Source organism: Chlorocebus sabaeus, chromosome 4, assembly GCF_047675955.1.
Source record: "Chlorocebus sabaeus isolate Y175 chromosome 4, mChlSab1.0.hap1, whole genome shotgun sequence".
Taxonomy (NCBI): Eukaryota; Metazoa; Chordata; class Mammalia; order Primates; family Cercopithecidae; genus Chlorocebus; species Chlorocebus sabaeus.
This window is the reverse complement of record NC_132907.1, coordinates 52,466,942-52,490,666: the sequence shown is the minus strand read 5'-3', so window position 1 is coordinate 52,490,666 and position 23,725 is coordinate 52,466,942. Positions and strand designations below refer to the sequence as shown.

The following is a 23,725-nucleotide window of genomic DNA, read 5'->3' as shown; positions in this document are numbered from 1 at the left end:
AATGAGTAATAACATGTCTTACTCTTACATAATTGTTGCATGAAAGGAAGCCTAGTGTTTATCACCAAATCTTTTGAGATGTCAGTGCAACACAACACTGTATTCCATTTTTGAAAACAGCCATCCCTATAGTGTGTGAAGAGAATACTTAAAGTGTAGACAGACAAGTGAACACAGCACTTCTTTGTCACATGCAGTCAAGAAACCAGACAAGATATTTAAGCTCTGATTATTAGTATTGGCAAGGGTTCAGCTCCAGGGAAAATAAATACACTGAGTTAGTGGTGGTGATGAGATTGACACGAATAGAGTCGTATTTTCCTTTTTGTGCTGTTGCAAGGGAAATGAAGCTTTAAACATAATGAAATGGGTTCTTGTGAACAGCAAATCTGCTATTTCTTCACTTTTTATGGCTTTGTCAACAGTGATCTTAGTGATCCTTCGCTTTACCTATTTATTTTAAATTTTATTTTATTTCAATAGTTTTTGGGGAAGAGGTGGTTTTTGGTTACATGCATAAGTTCTTTAGCAGTGATTTCTAAGATCGTGGTGCACCCATCACCCAAGCAATGTATACCATACCCAGTGTATAGTCTTTTATCCTTCACCCCCTCCCACCCTTCTCCCTGAGTCACCAAAGCCTATGTTATTCTTATGCCTTTGCATCCTCAGAGCTTAGTTCCCACTTACAAGTGAGAACATACATTTGGTTTTCCATTCCTGAGTTACTTCCAACTCCATCCAGGTTGCTGCAAATGCCATTATTTCATTCATTTCTATGGCTGAGTAGTATTCCATGGTGTATATATTGCCACATTTTCTTTATCCACTCATTGGTTGATAGGCATTTAAGCTTGTTCCATATTTTTGCAATTGCAAATTGTGCTGCTGTACAAATGCATGTGCAAGTTGTGCAACTGTCTGCCTCCCTCCTTCCCTCCCTCCGTCCCTCTTCCTACCTTTCTCCCTTCCCTTCCCTTCCCTTCCCTTCCCTTCCCTTCCCTTCCCTTCCTTTCCCTTCCCTTCCCTTCCCTTCCCTTCCCTTCCTTTCCTTTCCCTTCCTTTCTCTCTTTCTCTTGCCCTGCCACCCAGGCTGGAGTGCGGTGACGTGATCTCAGCTCACTGCAACGTCCATCTTCTGCCTCCCAGGTTCCAGCAATCCTCCTGTCTCAGCCTCCCCAATAGCTGGGATTACAGGTGCCCACCATCATGCCTAGATACTTTTTCTATTTTTAGTAGAGATGGGGTTTCACCACGTTGGCCCAGCTGGTCTCAAACTCCTGACCTCCAGTGATCCACCCACCTCAGTTTCCCAAAGTGTTGGGATTACAGGCATGAGTCACCATGCCCCACCCAAGTGTCTGTTTCATACAATGACTTGTTTTCCTTTGAGTAGATACCCAGTAGTGGGATTGCTGGATCCAATGGCAGTTCTACTTTTAGTTCTTTAAGGAATCTCCATACTGTTTTCCATAGCAGATGTACTAGTTTATATTCCCATCAGTAGTGTAAAAGGGTTCCCTTTTCACCACCTTCATGCCAACATCTATTATTTTTTGATTTTTTAATAATGGCCATTCTTGCAGGTGTAAGGTGATAGCACATTGTGGTTTTAATTTGCATTTTCCTAATAATTAGTGATATCGAGCATTTTTTTACATGTTTGTTGACCATTTGTATATCTTCTTTTGAGAATTATCTATTCATGTCCTTTGCCCACTTTTTGATGGGATTATTTGTTTTTTTCTTACTAATTTGTTTGAGTTCCTTGTAGATTCTGGATATCTTGTAGATTCTGGATATCTTGTAGATTCTGGATATTAGTCCTTTGTCAGATGCATAGTTGCAAAGATTTTCTCCCAATCGGTGGGTTGTTTATTTTTATTATTATTATTATTATTTTTGCTGTGCAGAAGCTTTTTAGTTAATTAGATCCAATTTATTTATTTTTATTTTTGTTGCATTTGCCTTTGTGTTCCTGCTCGTGAGTTCTTTGCCTGAGCCAATGTTGAGAAGAGTTTTTCTGATGTTATCTTCTAGAATTTTAATGATTTCAAGTTCTAGATTTACATCTTTGGTCCATCCTGAATTGATTTTTATATAAGGTGAGGGGTGAGGATCATTCTTCTACATGGGGCTTGCCAATTATCCCAGCACCATTTGTTGACTAGGTTGTCCTTTCCCCACTTCATGTTTTTGTTTGTTGTGTCGAAGATCAGTTGGCTGTAAGTATTTGCCTTTATTTCTGGGTTCTCTATTCTGTTCCACTGGCCTATGTGACTATTTTTATACCAGTACCATGCTGTTTTTTGGTGAATACAGTCTTATAGTATAGTCTGAAATCAGGTATTGTGATGCCACCAGATTTGTTCTTTTTGCTTAGTCTTGTTTTGGCTATGTGGGCTCTTTTTTTGGTTCCGTATAAATTTTATGATTTTTTTTTTCTACTTCTGTGAAGAATGATGATGGTATTTTGATGGGAATTGCATTGAATTTGTAGATTGCTTTTGGCAGTATGTTCATTTTCACAATATTGATTCTACCCATCTACAAGTGTGGGATGTGTTTCCATTTGTTTCTGTCATCTATTATTTCTTTCGGAAATATTTTGTAGTTTTTCTTGTAGAGATCTTTCAACTCTTTCATTAAGCATTTTCCTAAGTATTTTATTTTTATTTTTGCAGCTGTTGTAAAAGGAATTGAGTTCTTGATTTGACTCTTAGCTTGGTCATTGTTGGTGTATAGCAGTGCTATTGATTTGCGTACATTGATTTTTGATCCTGAAACTTTACCGAATTAATTTATCAGATCTAGGAGCTTTTTGGAGGAGTCTTTAGGATTTTCTAGGAATACAATCATGTCATTGGTGAACAGTGACAGTTTGACTTCCTCTTTTCTGATTTGGATGCCTTTATTTCTTTCTCTTGCCTGATCACTCTGGCTAGGACTTCCAGAACTACGTTGAATGGAAGTGGTAAAAGTGGGCATCCTTGTCTTGTTCCAGTTCTCAGGTGGAATGCTTTCAACTTTTCCCTATTCAGTATAATGTTGGCTGTGGGTTTCTCCTAGATGGTTTTTATTACTTTGAGGTATATGTCCCTTCTATGCCAATTTTGTTGAGGATTTTTATCATAAAAGTATGCTGAATTTTGTCAAATGCTTTTTCTGTTTCTAGTGAGGTGATCATGTGATTTTTGTTTTTAATTCTGTTTATGTGGTATATCACATTTATTGACTCAGGTATGGTAAACCTACATCCCTGGTATGAAACCCACTTGATCATGATGTATTATCTTTTTTGAAATGCTGCTGGATTCAGTTAGCTACAACTTTGTTGAGGATTTTTGCAGGTATGTTCATTAGGGATATTTGTCTGTACTTTTAGTTTTTTGTTATGTCCTTTCCTGGTTTAGATATTAGGGTGATACTGGCTTCATAGAATGACTCAGTGAGCATTTCCTCCTTTTCTATCTTTTTGAATAGTTTCAGTATTCAATTCTTCTTTAAATATCAGATAGAATTCAGCTGTGAATCCATCTGCTCTTGGGCTTTTTTTCTTGGCACTTATTTTTTTATTACTGTTTCAGTCTCACTACTTGTTATTTGTCTGTTCAGAGTTCCTGTTTCTTCCTGATTTAATGTAGGAGGGTTGTAAATTTGCAGGAATTTGTCCATCTCCTCTAGATTTTCTAGTTTGTGTGCATGTAGGTGTTCATAATAACCTTGAATGATCTTTTGTATTTCTGTGATATCGGTTGCAATATCTTGTTTCATTTCTTACTGAGCTTATTCAGATCTTCTCTCTTCTTGGTTAATTTCACTAATGGTTTTTCAGTCAATTTTGTTTATCTTTTCAAAGAACCAGCTTTTTGTTTCACTTATCGTTTGTATTTTTGTTGTTATTGCTGTTGTTGTTTCTGTTTCATTTAGTTTTTCTCTTATTTGGTTATATCTTTTCTTCTGCTGGGTTTGGGTTTTTTTTTTTTTTTTTTCTTGTTTCCCTCGTACCTTGAGGTGTGACCTTAGATTGTCTGTCTGTGCTCTTTCAGACTTTTTGATGTAGACATTTAAAACTATGAAATTTCCTCTTAGCACAACTTTTGTTGTATCCCTTAGGTTTTGATAAGTTTTGTCACCATTATCATTTTGAAAGAATTTTTAATTTCCATCTTGATTTCATTGTTGACCCAAAGTCATTCAAGAGCAGATTATTTAATTTCCAGGTATTTGTATAGTTTTGAAGGTTTCTTTTGGGATTAATTTTCATTTTTATTCCACGGTTGTCTGACAGGATACTTAATATGATTTTGATTTTCTTAAATTCATTGAGACTCATTTTGTGGCCATGGTCTGTCTTGGAGAGTGTTCCATGTGCTGATGAAAAGAATGTATATTCTACATTTTTTGGTAGACTGTTCTGTAAGTACCTGTAAAGTCAATTTGTTCCAGGGCATAGTTTAAGTCCATTGCTTCTTTGTTGACTTTCTGTCTTGATGACATGTCTAGTACTGTCAATGGAGTACCAAAATCCCACACTATTATTATGTTAGTGTCTATCTTGTTTCTTAGGTCTAGTAGTAATTGTTTTATTAATTTGGGAGCTCCAGTGTTAGATGCATATATATTTATGATTGTGATATTTTCCTGTTGGACCAATCCTTTTATCATTATATAATGTCCCTCTTTGTCTTTTTTTTTTTTTTCACTGTTGTTGCTTTAAAGTCTGTTTTGTCTGGTATAAGAACAGCTACTCCTAGACTGGGCGCAGTGGCTCACACCTGTAATCCCAGCACTTTGGGAGGCCAAAACAGGCAGATCACAAGGTCAAGAGTTCTACTAAAAATACAAAGAAATTAGCCAGGTGTAGTAGTGTGCACCTGTAGTCCCAGGTACTCAAGAGGCTGACGCTTGAATCCAGGAGGTGGAGGTTGTAGTAAGCAAGATTGTGCCACTGACTCCAACCTGAGCAACAGAGTGAGACTCCTTAAAAAAAAAAAGGGGGGGGGGGGGCTACTCCTGCTCACTTTTAGTTTCCATTTGTGTGGAATATCTTTTTCCACCTCTTTACCTTAAGTTTATGTGAGTTTTTATGTGCTATGTGGGTCTCTTGACAACAGCAGATACTTGGTTGTTGCATTTCTCTCCATTCTGTCATTCTGTATCTTTTAAGTGAAGCATTTAGGCCATTTGCTTTCAACGTTAGTATTGACATGTAAGGTACTGTTCTATTCATTATGTTAGCTGTTGCCTAAATACTTTTTAAAATTATGTTATTGCTTTATAGGCCCTGTGAGATTTATGCTTTAAGAAGCTTCTGTTTGAGTGTATTTCAAGGTTTCGTTTCAAGATTTAGAACTCCTTTAAGCAGTTCTTGTAGTGCTGATTTGGTAGTGGCAAATTCCCTTAACATTTGTTAGGCTGAAAAATATTTTATCTCTCTTTCATTTCTGAAGCTTCGTTTTGCTGGATGCAAAATTTTTGACTGACAATTATTTTGTTTAAATATTTCTCAAGGTTTCTCTTGAGATAACCTGATGACTGAGTGTCTAGGTGATTATCTTTGCAGTGAATTTCTCAAAAGTTCTTTGAGCTTCCTGTATGTGGATATCTAGACCTCCAGCAAGGCCAGGGAAGTTTTCCTTAATATTCCCTTAAATAAGTTTTTCTAACTTTTAGATTTTACTTCTTCCTCAGGAACACCATTTATTCTTAGGTTTGATCATTTAATATAATCCCAAATTTTGTGGAAGCTTTGTTCATTTTTTAAAATTCTTTTTTCTTTGTCTGATTGGGTTAATTCAAAAGTCTTATCTTTGAGCTCTGAAGTTCTTTCTTCTTCGTGTTCTAGTTTGTTGCTGAAACTTTCCACTGATTTTTGTGCTTCCCTAAGTGTGTCTTTCATTTCCAGAAGCTGTGAATGTTTTTCTTTATGATATCTATTTCTTTGGAAAAAAAATGCATTCATATTCTGTATTAAATTCATTTAAATTTTTTTTGCCTTTTACTGGTAACTCCTTGAGTAGCTTAATAACTAACCTGCTGAATTCTTTGTCTAGAAATTCAGAGATTTCTTCTTGGTTTGGATCCATTGTTGTGGAACTATAGTAGTCTTTGGGGGTTTTATAGAACCCTGTTTTGTGATATTACCAGAATTACTTTTCTGGCTCCTTCTCATTTGGGTAGACTATTACTTAACATTGTTCTTGTGGACTGTGTTTTTTTTTTTTTAAATTTCTTATTTTTTCTTTCTTAAGGATCAGACTCTAATGTTTATTTTAGCCTAATTTGAGTCTTGGTGCTTGTAGGGGTGAAGACTCTGTATGAGATCCTTAGTTTAGAGTCTTTATGCACTGGTTTTCCCCAGTGCTGGTTTTAGTAGTTACATTCTTGATATGTGGGTGAATTCACTGTCTCCTGTGAAGTTAGAATGGCAGGGATCCCTTGACGCTTATGTCGTCCTCTCATGGTATACAGTTTATTTACTGTTCTTTTATTTACTGAGTTGATGATTCAGGCTTCAGGACAACTGGGGAGGTATCCCAGGGCAGGCACCAGTTGTGGCTAAGGCAAGTGGGTAGATGTAATACCCAGTGATGAGCCGAGGACACAGCCTTAATGAGGGTGGCTGGAGGAGCTCTCAGTTAGGTGTGCTGAAATTTTATCAAGGTGAAGACTGGGAGCTACCTCACCTCCCCTGCCAGGTCAGAAAGAAAGCTATTCACCTCACAGCCTCACTCCTGTCCAAGCATTTCAGCTATTCAGATCAGTCAGGCACCTCTTTTCATCTATAGGAATGTTGTTGCTCCAAGTAGGGAGAAATTGTGACTCTGCCTCTCATGCAGGCCTGAATCTGGGGTGTGCTCTTCTTGTGGGTTATACTCACCTTGGAGAGTTCCAGAAAGGCTGTCTACAGGTGTGTCCTTGCTGCGTTTCTGTGGAGGAAGCCCCAGCTATGTCTGCGGTGGAGTGCCAGGGGGAACAAAGACTCCTTTTCCAAGGCTCTTCATGGTCACAGAGGCTGCCTGCCTGTTGGGGTATAGGTGCAGACTTTCCCTACTGCACCCAGCACTGCAATTGGGTCTCTGCTGTGAGAAATACCCACCAGCAGAAAGATCTGAAACTCCTACTATTCAGATTATTTTGTCCCACATAGTGATTCCTTGATGTGGTGCTCTTCCCTTTCCACTAGAGATGGGCTTCCTGAGAGCCAGATTGCAATGACTGTTATTGTTCTTCTGGGTTTAGCCATCCAATGGAGTTACCAGGCTCTGGGCTGGTGCTGGTGAATGTCTGCAAAGAGACCCGTGATCTGATCAGTCTTCAGGTCTTCTAGCCATGGATACCAGCACCTGCTGTGGTGAAGGTGGCAGGGGAGGGATGTAGAATCTGTGAGAATCCCTGATTGTAGATAGGTATAGTGTGTAGATACTAGAATTTTGTGATCAATATGATGGGATAGGAAGTCAGAAGACTTAGATCTGTGTTCTTTTTCCCCTGCTGGCTATAGGTTGTTTAATCTCTGAGCTGCAATTTCCTCATCTATAGAATAGGTTAGACCAGATTAGTGGTCTTCAACTTTGGCTGTATATTAGAATCATCTTACTCTTGAACATTTAAATTAGAAATTTCGGGACAGGTGCAGTGGTTCACGCCTGTAATCCCAGTATTTTGGGAGGCAGATATGGGCGGATCATGAGGTCATGAGATGGAGAACATCCTGGCCAACATGGTGAAACCCCATCTCTACTAAAAATACAAAAATTAGCTGGGCATGGTGGTGCACACCTGTAGTCCTAGCTACTCGGGAGGCTGAGGCAGGAGAATCGCTTGAACCTGGGAGGCAGAGGTTGCAGTGAGCCAAGATTGTGCCACTGCACTGCAGCCTGGTGACAGAGCAAGACTCCGTCTCAAAATAAATAAATAAATGAATTAAAATTAAAATTAGAAATTTCCCTGGGTGAGGAGGAAGGCAGAGGTATTTTTAAAGCTCTCAGGTGATACAATTCTGTTTTAAGGTAGGACTAAAAATCATGGGACTACGTCAGAAGTTCTAATTAGAAATCTACAGGTTAGTTTTCTCCGGGCATGTGTATAGTGCTTAAATGTCTTTTAAATTTGTTACCAACATAGAAAAAAAAGATTTCCAGTTTCCCTTGAAAAATGAAAATATTAGGCAACAGTTGGGCTTATGTTTCTGAGTGGTAAAAATTAAACAAAGTAAACGAGTCTCCATTTCATTTGTTCCTGTTGCCTTCCTGGCTCTTAAAGGCATTGTCATTTGTGAAAACTAAACTAGATGGTCTTTAAAGTCTCCAATTATTTGAATTGCTTATTTCCACAGCCAGAAGAGAGATGGTAAACAAACTATACCTTTATCTATAAGCTAGTTGGTTTGTGAAATCAAAAGGGACTTAATCTTTGAATATGGAAAAATCCCAGGTTCCAGTGGAAGAGGAACTCCATCTCATTAATAGCAGGACTCCACAGACTGCTATAGAATAGACACCCACCTGGGGCTAAGAGGGAGGGAGGCGGAAGAGGACTTAATTCATTTTCTGGGGATTTTTAATGAAGCTTTCCCCTCTTTCATTATTTCTTATTTGGGAGCTGGATCATTAGTTGGGATGTGACTGGCTTTCCCTAGGGAGCAAAAAGGAGATTAGCAGAGGTTTTGCTCGCTTCTTCCTGTGATTTACTGTGGGAAGCCTCCCAGGTTCTTCCCTTCACTTCTCTACAACCTTCATCTTTATGGTTTCTTGCTGTGTCTCTCTGAGAGCAAGTACCTAGGTGAAAAAGGCTGAGTGTGTAGTTTATTGGCAACTGCCTGGCATTGGATTTAAGTGGGTATATTTGAATTACTAGAATTTTACATTTTATAGGTTCAAAATATGCACTTGAATTTTGTAGGACCTCTTACCCAAATTGAATAATCCTTTGTGCCTTGTTAAATTTTAAAAAGTCACACTATCAACATTATGACATATGGTATATATGATGGCAATAATAAAAATAACACTTATTGTCCACTTAAATGTGCTAACAGTGTTCCAAGTGATTTGCATAAATGTCAGATTTGTTCCACACAATTATCCTATGAACTAAATGTTATTGTTTCCTGGTTTATAGGTGAGGAACACAGAGGCTCAAAGCAGCTATTTGGTTTCTCTTATTTCAAAATTAGAGGAAGTGAGATACATTAACCTGTATAACCAGACCTTGTTAACTGTTTTTGGTAAATTCCAATGTGTATTGATTTTCACAAAGACAAAGCACACCACTGTTATATTAAATATTAATTTTTTCATAGTCCCTCAAGGTGCTTACTGGCTATATTGTTACTGTCTTTTGATGTTGTTTATACATGGTGGATTACAGAATTCCATGAACATGAAAAATCTTGACTTTATCCTAGCTTATTACCTATTCTTACCCCCTGCAAAGTAAAAAGTTCACAATAGCATTAGTAAGCCAAGCAAACTACTTATTAGCCACATGAACTTACTAGCCTCTCTGCCTCAGTTTCCTTGTTGGGAAAATGGACAATACCTAACTCAACTCATAAGGATATTTCTAGAATCAGGTGTAATATCAAATAAAAATATATTTCATTTTTCCTAGAAGATACCCATGTATATCTTAGGTACTGATGCATTCATAGTGATGCAGGACATAAAATGTTTATTCTTTTGCTTAGCAACAACTATCAATGGAGATTTTTCCACTTTAGATATTTAATTCCATTAAAGGTTTTTAGATTGATTGGACAATGAGAATGTTTTTGTCTCTCTGAAACTGAGGCTGATAGTTGATTTCATTCTCACACTTGTTCCCAGCAAAGGCTCCTTCCATGCTATCACCATCTAACTGCTGCCAGGCTCTTTTCAGTGTAGATGGACAACATGATGGATTAATTTCTCTTGCTGAAGTCATTTCTACTCTTCATTGCCGAAAGTTTGCTTATTTGTGTGCTCAGCTTCTTGAATAAGTTGGCACATTCAGTGGATCTCCCATTGTATAGTTCATACTCACTTGTCAGTAAAAGATTTGTTGTGTGCAGGAAGGGAGATGGGGGAACAAATAGCTCCTGCCTGCTAAGCAATCTAAATTATGAGTTGAGCCTTTCATTCATTGCTTTATATGTGGCTGTATGCTTGCTATTAACTAATTGTTGCTGTTTATGGGAAAAATAGTTGCCTTTTGAAAAGAAAAAACTGAAAAGAGGCATCCATATTCTTCTCAGGTCTTAGTCCATGGGTAAGTGGGTATGTGCATAAACATATCTATATACATGTGCATGGAAATATACATTTATATACATGTGGTATATGTGCATACTTAGTGTAACTAACGCTATATATAATTCATGTGGCAAATTCAATAAGGACAACAGTAACAAAAAGGCCAGGGAATGTAATCTTCTCCCCTGAATACTTCAGGTGCCCAAGAAACTTATTTGTCTTTCATATTGTGGAGTAAATAAAGTTTTATTTTAAAGCAACTTTCTCAGATCTTTTAAAAAAATGTTTTTAGGTACAGGGTCTTGCTCTGTTGCCCAGGCTAGAGTGCAGTGGCATGATCATGACTCATTGCAGCCTGGAATTCCTGAGCTCAAGTGATCCTCCTGTCTCAGCCTCCCAAGTAGCTGGGACTACAGGTGCAAGCCACCGTATCTGTCTAATTTTTTTTCATATTTTTTGGACATGGGGTCTGGCTATGTTGCCCAGGCTGGCCTTAAACTCTTGGGGTCAAACAATCCTCCTGCTTCTGCCTCCCAAGTACCTGGGATTACAGGCATGAGCCACTCAGATCCCTTTGTGTGGCACGTATAAAACCAATATTTTAAAACTCAGAGCAATCTTTTTTAATCCTTGGAGTAACCTTATGAAGATAGTAAATAACAAATGCTCTGAGATCTATAATCTCTACTACTTTAAAGATTTATTTAAAATTTTATGAATTTTTATTTTCATAATTAGTATTTTATATAGTTATAGTAAATGGTATTTTATAAATGTATAAATACATTAATGTTTTTAAAATTTATTTTGGAGTTTTATGTTGGCTTCAAGATAATGTTAAGTCTTTTAAGGGTTACTTATTAATACAATTTTCAGCTTTTATTTGTTCAAACTCAAGTAATGAAAATTTTTGCTTAAAGGAGAAGGTTTTACTTCCAGCCTCTTCAGGATTAACTTGAAAGAAAATGTCGTTAGACTCAAAAAACTATACATATTACACCACCAAATACCTGCTTTCTGGCACTAATAAATTAGTTTTTTGAATGCGTCCACCTTAGTAATGAATTATCTGCTTGCATATACTTCTGTTTTAAAGGATAGATGCCATTTGTTACCCGTGTTTCAGTCACAGATTTTTACTAAACTTTGCTCCCTGGTATAAAACACAGAATGGGAATTTGCAGTATAATTGTGAAAAAACTCCATTTGTTTCCTATATTAAGAGCCTATAAGCAAGGTAGAGATGGTTAACTGAGGAAGTTGAATGATAACATCCAAGCTAAGAGCCAGTTCAAGAATACAATCCCATTCTCAATAGCCACAGACAGAATAAAATACCTAGGAATACAGCTAATCAAGGAGGGGAAAGACCTCTACAACAATAATTATAAAACGTTGCTCAGAGAAATCAGAGATGGCACAAAAAAATAGAAAAAATTCCATGCTAATGGATAGGAAGAATCAATATTGTGAAAATAGCCATACTGCCCAAAGCAATTTACAGAATCAGTGTATGTCAAACTACCAATGACATTCTCCACAGAGGCAGACAAAAACTGTTTAAAAATTTATACTGAACCAAAGGAAAACTCAAATAGCCAAGGCAACCCAAAGCAAAAACAACAAAGCTGGTGGCATCATTTTATCTGACTTCAAATCATACTACAAGGTTACAGTAACCAAAACAGCATGTCGCTGGCACAAAAACAGACACATAGACAAATGGAACAGATTAGACAGCCCGGAAATAATGCCACACACCTACAACAATCTGATCTTTGATAAAGCTGACAAAAACAAGAAATAGGGAAGGACTCTCTATTCAATAAATGGGGCTGGGAAGCTAGCTAGCCATATGCAGAAGATTGAAGCTGGACCCCTCCTTACACCATATAAAAAATCAACTTGAGATACATTATAAACTTAAATGTAAAACCTAAAACTATAAAGAAAAACCCTGGAAGATAACCTAGGAAATGACATTCTTGACATAGGACCTGGCAAAGATTTCATGACAAAGATGTCATGACAAAGATGTCAAAAGCAATTGCAACAAAAACAAAAATTGACAAATGGAAAGTCATTAAACTAAAGAGCTTCTGCACAGCAAAAGATCTATCAACAGAGTAAACAGCCTACAGAATGTGAGAAAATATTTGCAAACTACACATCTGACAAAAGTCTGGTATTCAGAATCCATAACAAACTTGAACAAATCAACAAGCAAAAAACAACCCAATTAAAAAGTGAGCAAAGAACATTAATAGACATTTTTCAAAGGAAGACATACATGTGGCCAACAAGCAGATGAAAAAATGCTCAGTATCACTAATCATTATGGAAATGCAAATCAAAACCACAATGAGATACCATCTCACAAGTCAGAATGGCTATTACCAAAAAAAAATGAAAAGCAGATGCTTGTGAGGTTGTAGAGAAAAGGGAATGCTTATAAACTGCTGGTGGGAATGTAAATTAGTTCAGCAATTGTGATAAACAGTTTGGTAGTTTCTCAAAGAACTCAAAGTAGAATTACCATTAGACCCAACAATCCCATTATTGGACATAAACCCAAAGGAATATAAATCATTTTACCATAAAGACACATGCATATATATTTTCATTGTGGTACACTGACAGAAACACAATAACAAAGACATAGAATCAAACTAAATGTCCATCAATAGTAGACTGGATAAAGAAAACGTGATACATATACACCATGGAATACCACGCAACCATAAAAAGAAATGAGATCATGTCATTTGCAGCAACATGGATGAAGCTGGAGGCCATTATCGTAAGTGGACTAACACAGGAACAGAAAACCAAATACAACATGTTCTCATTTATAAGTGGAAGCTAAACATTGAGTGCATATGGAAACAAGAGAACAGCAGACACTGGGGCCTACTCAAGGGTAGAGGGAGGGAAGAGGATGAGGATTTAAAAACTACCCTATTAGATACTATGCTTATTACCTGAGTGGCAAAATAATCTGTACACCATACCCCTCTGACATGCCATTTGCCTATATAACAAACCTGCATAGTACTCCTGAACTTAAAAGTTAAAAGAAAAAACAAAAGATTAATGAGTGTGATACTAGAACAATATTATGATGCAGGACTATTTTTTGTGTGTTTGCTAGCTGGGCTTGAGATTTGATAAGTAAGTCCCATTGGTCTAATCCACTAGTGATGATGTTCTAGGCTTTGAAATTCAAACTACTACTACTCCACTTTGAGAGAGACTGCATGAGAATTGGACCCAGCCTGGGGCTTTAGACACCATGGTTCAAATCTTGGCTCTTATCATTTTTTAATCACGTGTTGTGCACTGAATGTTTGTGTTTCCCAGCTCCCCAAATTCATAGGTTGAAGCCCTAACCTCCAATGTGGCTGAATTTGAGATTAGGGCCTGTGAGGAGCTGGTAAAAGTTGAATGAAGTCTTAAGGATAGGTCGCCAATCCTATAGAGTTGGTGCTCTTACAAGAAGCAGAAGAGACACCAGAGTCCTCTCTCTTTGCTATATGAGGACATGGTGAGAAGTGGCCATCTGCAAGCTCAGAAGAGAGCCCTCACCAGGAACTTAAGTGTCTGGCACCTTGATCTTGGACTTCCCAACCTCCAGAACTGTGAGAAATAATTTTTCATTGTTTAAATCACCCAAACTGTAGTATTTTGTTATGGCAGCCCAAGTCAACTAATATACCATGTAAGCAGGTTACTTAAATTTACTAAATATGTAAGTTACTTAAAATTTCCAATCCTGGTTCTAACTTTACTAGCTATCACTTTTACTAGCTAATACATTACATTTTCTTCAACTAGCCACATGCTTTTTTTTGTGAGTTTTAAATGAAATTGCTTAAGTACTTTGCTTATCATGCTGCTGACCTATAGTAGGCACTTAAAGTTAGTTTCCAGGAAGTTTGGAATGGATCTTACTTATTTATGCAAATGGTTGACTCTGATGGTGCTTGTTCCTCTCTGGAAAGGGTTCAACTCCCATTAGAATAGTCCTATGACTGCAGTAATTTTGTATGTTAAACTTATATTTTTATCTGCAGAATGTTAAATCTGCAAACACCATCCATCAACCCAAAAACAAAAAAGAGTGTTTCCTAATAGTTAATAGTTGGTAGGTTAATAGGAAATCTAGAAAAAAAAAGTTTAATAATGAAGGTTATATTAATACCCAGTCTCATTTGAGTACCTGTCAGTAAGGAAATAGTTATCTTTCATTGTTAATCAATGAAGACCAATTGGCATAATTAGGGCTGTGGTGTGTTTTCTTCAAATGGTCTTCTAGGACCTAATTTAATATCATTTGAGAGGCTTAAAGAGGATCCCATGTTTCCAAATGTATCTTAGAGTCCTCAGATGCGCAACATCCCACCATTAATCATGCTTTGCAGATGAAAAATTGAAGACTCCTTGTCTCTGAATATCTGGGATATGCTTTTATTCCTAGGATGAACTTCTCCTTCTTTGCCAATAAGGAAGAAAAAGGGACAGAGGTGATTTATAAGAGCAGTTCTAGTGAGTGAAATGTGGGTCCTAGCAAAGGAGGACACAGCTGCCCCTTGTAATAGTGGAGGGAAGGAAGGAGGCAGGCTGGCAGTACTTTGCCCTCCTCAACCCCAAACCCTATCTGTTTACCACAGTGGACCTTTTTTCTGAACTCTGACCTCATTATTTCATTCATTATCCACTTAATATTCATCAATGTTCTCCAAGGCTTTTAGAATAAATCTTTAACGTTTCCCCAAAAGTCACAAGGTCTGACACCTGCCGTCCATTTTCCAGCTTCATATCATAATCCTCCTTTTTGGCAGTGGCCACACTGATCATCTTCCAGATCTACAAACTCAACATTTGCTTTCCATTGTGAACCCCTTACATCATGACTGTCAGCCTAATTGTCATTTCCTTGGGGAGGCCTTCCCTGAACCCTGGGACTGGATCATATTCCCCTATCATGTGCTTTCATAGCACCTTGAATGTCTCCTTGGTGGCAGTCCCCAGCAGGAGAATTCTGTGTTTATCTGTATGACTGTTTCATAAATGTTTGTCTTCCTCCCAATAGTCTGTCAGCACTTTGGGAGCCAGTTGTGTTTTGCTCTTGATTCTACCTCCAGCGCAGGATGTCTCTTAGTATTTGTGGAAGGGGACATGAAAAAAGAGAAAGTCCACTGCATGAAGATTTAATCCAGTGAGACTGAGGCCTGAACATCTAGCTTTAGGGAAGCCAGCTGCTAGCAGGACAGACTGGTAGGGACTAGGTGAGGAGAATGGAAAAACACAGGGAAAAAGCATCATTTTCTTTATTATTTTGCCTCTGACAGACCCCTCCAAGTAACAGATTCCAAAGAGATTGTGAATGTTCTCCCTCTGGTATGGAGTCTCCTGTCCTGTCAGAAACATGGTACCCAGAGGCCAAAGCTGCTACATAAGCAAGTTGTCATGAAACTATTCCAGGACAGGTTTCAGAAGTAGGGTCTTAAAAATGAGTATTAAATCTAATGTTCACCCAGATACATTTCCAACCCACATATAGACACCGAATTTAGCAATGAAAATGGATGCTACTCTGTTAAGGATTTATTTGAAATATTGGTTTTCTCTCATCCATCTGATACAGGTCATAGCTCTGTTTCTGTCATTAGATTGATTTTCATGTTTCTCAACACAGACTCTCAGAGATAAGTTTAATTTTTCAGCATGGCCATAGGAATGATGAAGTCATTCCTCATTAAGATGAAGTTAAGCAAAATTTAATAGTACTTGTTTAGGATTCCTTATTTACTTTTCTACACAAAAAGAGTTGCAAGGGGAAAACAAAAACTTTAGGTTTGAGTAACTTCCTTAATTCAAATATAGATTTAAACCACTTTGTCATAATATGCAAATGAACTATTGCTTTTTTCCCCACAGGTCTGTTTTCAAATAGATAATGAGATTATATAAATAATTACCTTATATAAACTTAAGGTTACTCATTATTGAAAGCAATTTTCTTTTTTTGTTTCTGGTTTATTATGGTTTAAGAGTGAGTCTTTGTTTTAGATACTTGAAAACAAAATGTGTGTGTGCGTGTGCATGTGTATGTGTGTGGATATGTACATCTAGGGAGGTCGTCAAATTCAAAAATTATAATACAAGGTTGTAATGTCAGCACTTCCTGTTGCATAGTTTTATAATGGGGATATATAGCTATGCATTAAAATGCATTACTGAAATGGAAAATCAGGATGTGTTAAAAATGAATTAGTAATTATATTAAGATCTGAATGGGAACTAGCATACAATCTAACTTAAGTTTTTGAAAAATAAAAAAATCCAGAAAATAATTAATGATAAGTTAGTTTCAGTATTACACTGATAAATATTTCAAGAGTAAGCTATAAAAAATAAGGAGGTAGATTTATTATTTTAAGGTTCATGCTAAAAGATTGTAATATTTATTTAACTTTATTTAATTTAGAATAAGATTACTGTCATCTCTCTAAGCATTTATGTAATAATGTATTATTTACTTTTCCATTAAATATTACTGAGATAAATAAGGAGTCGTGGTGAATGAAATATAATTTAATAAACAGGGTTTTCTTAGGTGAAAACTAGTCATGTCCTGCTCTAAATGTATATTGAGAGAGAAGCTGAATAGACCAGCTCCATGATTTAGTCAATGACATGACTTCAGGGAAAATGTTTTTATGCCTTATTGGCCATATCTTTTAATACTTGCGTTGAAAATAAAATTACATCCCAAGATTATGAGGGTTGTGAAATTTTATAATTAGATATTTAAGTCCTAAATTGATTAGCAGCAGTATAAACATAGAAATTGATTTTGGGTTAAATCTGAGAACTATTTTCGTATGCTAAAATTTGCATGCAGATGACAATAGGAAAATCAAATGTTTTCCTGGAAAATTTTCAAATGGGACAAATAGTCGTCTTTCTGGAAATAAGAAATAAAGGGAGTGGTAGTGGTTGGACTATAAACCTCTTTGAAGGCCTTTTAATCTTTAGCTGTAATTCATGTTTTATCATCATTGAATTTTAAAAACAGAAATACCTTAGAAATAATTTAGTGTTACCCTGTTGATATTACCAAAAAAAAAAAAAGTGCTCAGAGTCACATAACTTGATTCAGTCAGAGCTGGAGCTGGATGCTTAGTCTTCTGATTTCTAATTCAGTTTGCTTTCATTATCTACTACCTGCTGCTGACTCAGAGCTCCTCAGCTATCTGCAAGTGGATGTGTTTATTGAGCATTTACGATGTACATGTACTACTCTCAATGCGAAGGATGTAATGGTGAATGGGAGCTTACTTTCTGACTCAAATATTAGTTTTCTCTCTTTGTGTTCCAAATGAAAGTGTCCTTTTGCTTTATCTGAAGCAGGAAGTTGTAAGTTTGCTTATTTTACTTTTGAAATTTTAGAGAATTGGCAGTGGGGTCATGCCATCAGAAACACATACATGCAACGCCTGGATGCACTGTGTGAATGAGCTCTCTGGAAGGTGGTAGATTATGGGAAAGAAGGAAGCTCAGAAAGAGAGTGAACCAAGTCAAGAGGAAAGAGAGAAGAAACAGGCAAGTGTGGAGCAGAGGAAAAGTAGGAGGGCCATGAATCCATTCTGCAGGTGTGGGCTGAGAGACTGGAAGAAGGAAAAGAACCAAGGAAGTCTCTGCCATGTTATCTTAGTTTTGTTAAGGGTGTAAAGAGATTGAAGAGGGTTTAACTAGGCCATCCTTAACCCTAGGTAATCCCTAGAGTCCTTAGCAGAACTAATAATCTAAATTATGAATGTCTGTGTGTGCACACACACAGAATGCACTTGCTAATGTCTATCATTATGAGTATCTTCTGTCTTCTCCACTACAAGGAAAGGAAGGGAATGTGACCCTCTTTCCAGATTAGAAGTAACTAGGGCATAGTAACACAAATGGATGGATTAAACTGTTTGAAATGGTGCACTGGAATATATTTATTTTGGGGTAAATCATGAAGAAATGAAAAAGGAAGAGATTCTCTTTTGAGAAAAAGTTTGTTTCCTATTGTCAATTGAGCAACTCTGTGAACATTCTAAAGATAAAGAATGATTATTCTGTAAAGTGCTGGGATTTCTGGTGCTGTGTGACAAAGTTCGGTTCCTTTTGTCTAAGTTAGTTATAATAATCTTTAATGAAAAGCAGAGGGGTCCCCTGGTTTGGAACAAGTACCTGAGTCAAGAGTTGACAAGTGGAATAGCTGGGCCCAGAGGATTCTGTCGAGTTGACAAAGCCAGAACAGTACATTTGGACAGAAAGTTTGATTTTCTTATACTGAATGTGATGATCTTGAAGAACAGATTTTTTTTTTTTTGCATGAAAGTAAATCTTTATTTTCAGTCATTACCCACCAGTAAGAGAAAGTTAGGTTAAGGGTATAAAGGGATTGAAGAGGTTTCTACTTTTGCCCGGTCCTTAGTTTGAATAGCCTTCCACTCATCCAAAGTCATCTCTTTTGGACCCTCCTCTTTCACCTCTTCAACTTCATTCTCTTTATTTTCAGTGTCTGCCACTGGATGATGTTCTTCACATTCAAGTGTTTCCTCAGTCACATTTGATTGATCCAAGTCACTGCAATTACAAGATATTTGTTTCTAAATGTATTTGGGGGACTCTGTTAATTCATCTTTGACAATTCCCCAATTGTGAGATCTGCTACCTCCATGTTACAGGTCCTTGTGCTTCAGGCCACTGTAATGTGAAAAACAAGATCTATCACTTCCACTATACCTATCAAATTCATGTTTGCCATGAGAATCAAATCCATCTCCTTGACCCATTGCACGTCCACTGCCCTCTCGACCTCTTCCAAGACCACCACGACCTCGAATAGGTCAGTCAATAATTGGTCTATCAACTGAAAATTCACCTCCTTCAACCTTTTCTTCAAGTGGCTTTTCAAATCTTTGTTCACAAGGTGGTCTCCTTTCTGGTCTTCTATCAATTATTTTCCCTTCACCCTGAAATTGTTGATCAGGTCTTCTTCCAACTTGTCTTATTCCTTCTTCTTTTTTTCTTTCTTTTTTTCTTTTTCCTCTAGGCAAGCTTTATTCTTTGATTCCTCTATCCAGAAAGGGGGCTGTTGGTTGCATTTTACCCAAATGGAATGCGATGGGAATTGGGAGCTTGAGTTGCTTGGAGAAGGAGTTGTCAATCCTAGCAAATGTCTATAGCTGGTGTGTGGTGTCCATCAATTCTTGAGGGCTTGGCCATGCAGACTAGGGAATGGTCAGAACAGAGTCATTCAGAGGTCTCCAGAGCTTTACAATATCAAGGTTCAGGGGGTATAGACAGTAAGGAAAAAGGCCATTTCCTATTTCTGTCCATTTGTATTTCCCCAAATACAATCATTACTACTTAGCTTTCTATGATCCATTCCTAAGAAAGCCACATTCCATTTCAGAATACATGACTGCTTAAGGTTCAGTTAAAGTCCTTGCCTTCAGGTGCTTACTTTCAGTTTTCTTTAAATTAACTTCTGAAATGTTTATCTTATGTTTTGTGCTGCATTCCTGAAAACTGTAACTTTTAAGGACGTAGGCCTCATCTTTATAAAGGAGGAAGAAAACAACAAGGAGGTGTCTCATTTGGGAGGCAGAAGGTTATGACCAATGCTGGAAGTCTTCCTCTTCCTTACTTGTTATTCAACAAGATGGGTTCTATGGTGTCGCATGAGGTATGAGTTGGAAATGAAAGCTACACCACACTTCTTACATTCATAGGGCTTCTCCCCAGTGTGGGTGTTCTGGTGCACGGTGAGGCTCAACTTCTGTCTGAAGGCCTTCCCACACTCATTACACGTGTAAGGTTTTTCTCCATTGTGGATTCTCTGTTGAATAAGTAGGTATGAGCTACATGTGAAGGCCTTCCCACATTCATTACACACAAAAGGAAGATCTCCACTGTGAATTCTCTGGTGGACAAAAAGGCAAGAGAGCTGACTGAAGGTTTTCCCACATTCGCTGCAGTCATAAGATTTCTGTGCAGTGTGAATTCTCTGGTGCATAATAAGGTGTGAAAAACAACTAAAGGTTTTCCCATACTCTTTTCACTCATATGGCTTCTCACCAGTATGGCTTCACTGATGTACAATAAGATTTGCACTCTCGGTAAAGGCTTTGCCACAATTGTTACAGGCAGAGGGCTTCTCCCCAGTGTGGATCCTCTAGTGGACAATATGGTTTGAGCTCCCAGTAAATATTTTCCAACACTCATTACATTTACAGCATTTTTCTGTAATGTGGACTTTCTGATGCCAAGCAAGTTGTGAGCTATAACTAAAGGTTTATAGTTAAACCTTTCACTGCACTTAAGGGTTTTTTCTAAGGAGTGGATTTTTTGATGTATGGTCAGATTTGAACTCTGAGTGAAGGCTTTCCCACATTTTGAGCAAATATAAGGTTTCTGTCCAGTGTGGATTCTCTGATGCACATCGAGGTTTGCACTGTGAATGAAGGCCTTCCCACACTCATGACATTCAAAAGGTTTCTCCCCAGTGTGGATTCTCTGATGCACAATGAGGTTTGCACTCTGACTAAATCCTTTCCCACATGCACTACAATGTAAAAGACTTTCACCCAGGCTGGGTTTTTGGATTTTTAACAGTGTCAGAATTAAGGGTGTATTTTCCCCCAGATTTCTTACATTTCTGATCTTCCTCTTCTTTGAAACTTTCAGGTAAGTGACAGTCATTCACTATCACTTATCTGAAATCTTTCATTTCACTCCTTATTCTCTGCCTCTTTAACATGTTTTCTTTTTCACAAGCTTGTCTTAACTCAGGTCCTTAAGAATCAGCTTTCTGGATTTTCCGAATATGATGAGGGGGTTTTCAGCTTCCTCACATATTTCAGTTTTTGGAACCAGTAACTGAAGGTTCTTGGTTTCAGCACCCTTTCTTCCTCTTCTGATTCACCAGTCTGACGACCCTCCCCTGGGGTCTAGACTTCCATGTTTTCAGAGTGCACTTGTTGGCTGGATACCTAACCTGGGAAGTTTTCTTCTTCCTCCTCCTCCTTTTTCACCTTCACTGGGCCCCGTGGGGCTAGGGCCATGGCTTCTCTCAATTCTGCAGTCATCTCTGCTTAGCAGGGGAACTCCTATAGCTGGAAGCTGCCCAGCAGAGGTCAAACCCCATCTAAGTTTTATGTTTCAAAAGCTGCTTCTTGAGTTTCTTCCCAGGGCCAAGATGAGTATTGCCTATATGGGCAGCTGAGAGGCCCGACCTGAGTTCACTGGCTCTGAAGCAGGAGGCTGAGGGACCGGGACCTCAGCACCTACTGGCACGAGAACGATGACCCATATTCCTTCTTTCTTAAGCGCCAGGGGCGGCTGCATCTCCTCTTTCTTGTCAACCGCGCCACGCTGGGGTGGCAGCGGATTCTTGCGGTCTTTCTGGGGCTCCTTGCGCAGCTAGCTATTTGCCTGCTGCCTTGGAGTTGGTCTGGGCCGCAGCCTGAGCTGCCGTTCTTGGCCCCAGGGACCCCAATGCCGCCCCTGCCAGCTTGTTTTTTCTTGTTCACCGCTGCCTTCAGCACCTCGAAGGGGTCCGATTCGTTGTCAAATAACTGGTCCAATCGGTTGGTGACCGCGCAACTGAAGCTTTCCTGTAAGTGCCCAGGCATGATGATTGCTCGGCGGCACATTCCTCCACGGATTGCAGCGGGCTGTGCGGAGCCAAGAGCGCCTGCTTCAGCTCATCCCACAAGATCAAAGAGCAAATTTTTAAAAATTTGCCTGTAAATGTCAGGCAAGGTAAATTTCAAAATGAATTTTTAATGTCTCTAAAATGGAGTTATGTTTGATTATGAGTTTATGACAAATTAAAAGATAGTTCTAGATGATATTATTCTAGAAAGCTTCTTGTTCTGGGAAAGAGAGAGAGTTTGGAAACTTGAGATAAGACCTTTATTGTCTATTTTATTATTTACTGCTAACAAACTGCATTTTCTCACTGTTCATTGGAATAGGTGGGTTCAGGGAACTTAAGAAAGCCTAATGGGAAGTGGGAAAAGTAAATTATTTCGTATATTTTTATGTGTACAAACAGTTGATAAAGGAGGAAGTGTAGTGGTGGGGTGGATCATGCATATTGGGATAGAAGAGATAGTATAATTATTAACAATTATACTGGACATTTTGGATTAAGTCCTCCAAATTTTCTTATTTGTGAGGGTACAAGTCACTATTTACACTATGGTAAGCTGTATGCAAATATCTGAGTACCTTTCTGTTCCTACCTTCAGCTGGGCCAGCACTAATGAAATAGCCTATACTTAGATGTTTTTCTGAGGAAGTACGTTTTTCCTTTTCCCTCAGATTCCTGGTGCTTGGTATAGCACTTTTTTGATTTGCTCTTGTTCTGGCAATAGGTCAACTGGCTCTCATGGTCCTTAACATTTCAGGTAAATAATTCCAACAGTTGTGACTGGAAGGAATCCAAATCAACTCAAGGCATCCACTCTATGTTCAAAATGCCATGTTTTGAGTGATTTGTCCTTTGGTTAGTAACTTTCAAAAATATGAGGACTGGAAGGAAAAGATACTATTTGAGGAACTAATGGAAAATCAAGCAGTTTTTGATACACTAAGATATTCACTTATGATGCAAGGAGTGTGATCATTGACCTTCCTACTTACCTAAACATTATGCTGTCAGAGCATGTGGATAGGTAGCATGGCCTAGTGGTTAACACACATAGAAAATTCAGACTAGACTAGTTCAAATCCCAGCTTCATCATTTGCTAGCCATATAATCTTTAATTAGTTAACTTTCCTGTGCCTCAGTCTGGTTTTCCTGAAGATTAAATGAATGTATATTTCTTAAGTGCCTAGAACTGTAGCTGATCTGTAACAAGTACTATATGTCTTTGTTTAAATAATAAATAAAATGACCGGATTGTTCAGATGGAAAAACAGGGGTCTTAGGCGGCTTAAGATTTTTTGTAAAGTAACAGAATCATTTGATGGCAGAAACAACGATATTATCACTGTCCAGAACCCTAATGGAGAACTATAGCTCTTAAGGGTGATGTGGGGAGAAATACACTGATGAAAAACAATCAACATTATTAGACAAGATGGGAGAGAGTGGGAACTAGTCATTCATTTATCTAATGGCTTAGTCAGCAAGTAACTATTTAATGCCTACTTTGGGCCTTGACATTATACCAACATTGGGCAGGAAGTGATTAAAATTCAAAAGAACATTCACTTAGGCTGGGATAAACAAGAGGTCTTTTGCAAAATCTGATGATGAGCTTTTTGATGTTGACTTGGCAAACTCTGCAGCAGGTCAGTGGTGGGGGGAAATTATCATAAAATTCCATCCCTTAAACATCTACAGGAAGATGATTATTTTAAGATGCTTTACTTCTGGAGATGTATGCTTTACTTCCTCTTAGAGAATCTGGCTTATGTT

At 37.9% G+C, this 23,725-nt stretch overlaps 1 protein-coding gene and 2 pseudogenes across 1 annotated transcript in view; 1 reads left to right on the top strand and 2 right to left on the bottom strand.

Annotated features, from left to right (window-relative positions):
* GHR (growth hormone receptor) overlaps positions 1–23,725 on the top strand; it is a 297,735-nt gene that overhangs the window by 23,621 nt on the left and 250,389 nt on the right. The gene's annotated exons all lie outside the window — the stretch shown is intronic.
* On the bottom strand, positions 18,247–21,951 carry LOC103215247 (SERPINE1 mRNA-binding protein 1-like; annotated as a pseudogene).
* On the bottom strand, positions 19,945–21,684 carry LOC103215201 (uncharacterized; annotated as a pseudogene).